Here is a 2,943-nt window from a genome sequence, read left to right as displayed (position 1 = left end):
ATCACAGCCTGGAACGAAATTTCGGAAGAAATAATCATGAATGCATGGCGCAAATGTGGCTATGTTACTGTAGTGTAAAGATGCAAATGCACAAATGTTCCATTAATGACTTATTGTCCCTGATAAAATGCCTCAATATGATCTACCAGCACACGTTTAACTAACCCCATTCCTCTCTCTGAGCGATCGCGCTTTGCATTGCTTGTCGATGTCCTGTAGTCCTCAACAACAATGGCTGCTTTGTTGTTGAACTTCTCCTTCTGCAGCAATAGTCGGCGGGGCAAGAAGCCGACGTGGCATCTGGTCTCGCTGCCCAGTAGGCGGTAGGCCTTGACACGACATCAACTTTAAATAGCAGGAAATCATTCACCTGCACAACTTCACCACATATATCGTGGGAGGTGCATCAGCGCGTGTCGCTGCCAGAGGACAGACCAACAACGTGGATAGCTCGTGGCTCCATCGTTGTGAATCGCGTTTGAGCCACGAGCCGATTATTTAAGTGTTACTTCATTGGTTGTATCGAAATTTGCACGCATCACTTTTCGACACATAACGTCCAATCCGCTCAGCCATGGTGCATTTTAACTGCAAAGTGGTGATTCTTGGCGCATAGTTAAGGTTTGATACCTTGGTGCAGAACAACGACAAAAAAACCATGGTGCAAGACTACGACAAATACGATAGATGCGAGCTACCTCCCCGCCGAATTGGATAGAAGCAAAGCTCCTTGAACTTTGTCTGTGTGGCCTACCCCCTGACTTATGCGCTAGGCTCTCGAGATTGGCGTGCTGTTGGACAGGACTCGAACGCTGGCGTCACAAAAGAAAAACGTGTGTGAAGGATGAGGTTTGCGTGGCATACCAGAAGAGGCGGGAATGTTTTCGCAGGAATACCATCCAAGTTAATCCTGGCCACGAGCGCCTTTGTTCCCGAGCCCATCGCGATGCATGGAAACATGCATCGCGATGGCATACGAGTGCCCCCAAGAGAGAGCAAGTAGTGCTTTCCCAACCAAATTCGAAAGCAAATTTCCATTCACAGTGATGCAGCAGGATGATCAGCTGGGGGAGCCTCAGACTACGTACGCTTGGCGGCATAACCAAAGTCGCAAGCTGGTCCAACGAGAAGGCCAGGAATTGGTACATGGCATGTGGCGTCAACTACCCATGGTTCGATCGCACGTTAAGCTAGGAACGCTGAAACAAGCCGACGGAATTGAATCAGCCACTTTGATATGGCCGCTTCCATGACGACTAGTCTACTACATTGCAAAAAGAACAGCTAAGCTTACATGTCGACGTCCGCCACTAGTTGACAGGTTTCATGTCCAACATCAGTTGATATGGAACATTGGAAAGTGAGAATGTATTACAGTGCTGGACAATGAAAATTGGTACATTAGTATTTTCGTCGTAGCATCGCTTATATGTGTCCAATCAAAACAGGGTTGCAGCAATTGTATCAGCTGTCAACAATCAACATAGAGCTGTTTAAATTTTTTAACCTTGACGTTGGGTTCTTTCAGGTCGAGAAAAGTAAAAAACTGAAATGAATTTTGAGCCTGGACAGAAAGATAGGTACATATACATTGCTGGAAAATCGTCATTTCTGGTCGTTCAGATATCCGTTGACGCTCTAAACGACGAGTATGCTTACATAATGAACCCATCAACCACTAACTTTGTCTACAGATACCGAAGGGTGTACTTCTTACACTGGAGCAGCAAGGATCGGTCTTGGCCTTTCACAAGACCAAATGGTCGATCCGACGCATTTCCATAGAGTTGTTTGTGTCGAAGGGGGCGATTTGGAACTTCCTAAAGTCCCCCAAGACGTACGCAGCAACAAAACGACCTGGAAGTTAGTCCAAACTGGACGTACGCGAGCGTCGACGAGTCTTGCGGGTCGCGTCCGAAGGCAAATCGAGCTCAAGTAAGATTAAGTATGACCTTAATCTTAATGTTTCTGCTCGTACGATACGCCGTATCTTTTCGTCATCTCCTTTCCTCAAGTACAAGAAATGAAAAGTAGGCCCTCGCCTGACGCACCGACACAAGGAAGGACGTGTCAAGTGGGCAATGTCGCACGTGGACTTTGGCCACGCTTGGGACCGTATCATCTTCTCGGACGAGAAGATATTTAACCTGGATGGGCCAGACGGCCTCCAGTACTACTGGCATGACCTCTGCAAGGAAGAACAAACCTTCTTGAGCCGTCAATACGGTGGGGGGAGCGTCATGCTTTGGGCCGGGCCGGTTTTTCAAGCAAGGGGTTGACCGAAGTTGCCTTCCTGCAAGGCCACCAGAACACCTGGGCCTACTGTGATACTGTTGCGGAATATCTCCTGCCCTTTGCCCACGCCAACACCCTGAAGGTTTTGTTTTTCAACAAGATAATGCCAGCATTTATGTCAGCAACGAGACGTTTTTGGCCGAGTACGAAGTTCCACTTTTGGGCTGGCCTTCGCTCACTCCGGATCTGAATCCGATCGAAAACGTCTGGGGAGACCCGGTGCGGAAGGTTTATGCCAACAGGCGTCAATTTGAGACCGTAGACAAGCTCAAACTCGAAATTTTGCGGCAATAGAATGCCATCGACTCCGATCTGCGTCTGAAGCTTGTGGCATCGATGAAATCGCGTTGCATTGCTGTTTTTCAGCTCAAGATTTCGTGTATGAAGTATTAAAGTATAACACAGCTCATTTTGTCTTCATACTGCTCTTGTTTGCCAAATTGCAAAAGTTTACTTTCTCAATGGCCAGCTTTTATTTTGCAAAATTTACAAAAGTGCAGATGTCTCGAGCAGCATTCTACGTTTGTGAACTCTGAAGGTTCCAATAAGATCGCATCAATTTCTGCTGTGTGATGACGGCTTTACTCAGGCCAGTCAGTGCGTCGAAGGAATTTTATGTCGGAAAATCATGTGTACCTATCTTCATTG

The sequence above is a fragment of the Aphanomyces invadans genome, assembly GCF_000520115.1.
Source record: "Aphanomyces invadans strain NJM9701 unplaced genomic scaffold supercont1.15, whole genome shotgun sequence".
Taxonomy (NCBI): Eukaryota; Oomycota; class Saprolegniomycetes; order Saprolegniales; family Verrucalvaceae; genus Aphanomyces; species Aphanomyces invadans.
The sequence above is the reverse complement of the archived record's forward strand: the minus strand, read 5'-3'. Positions refer to the sequence as shown.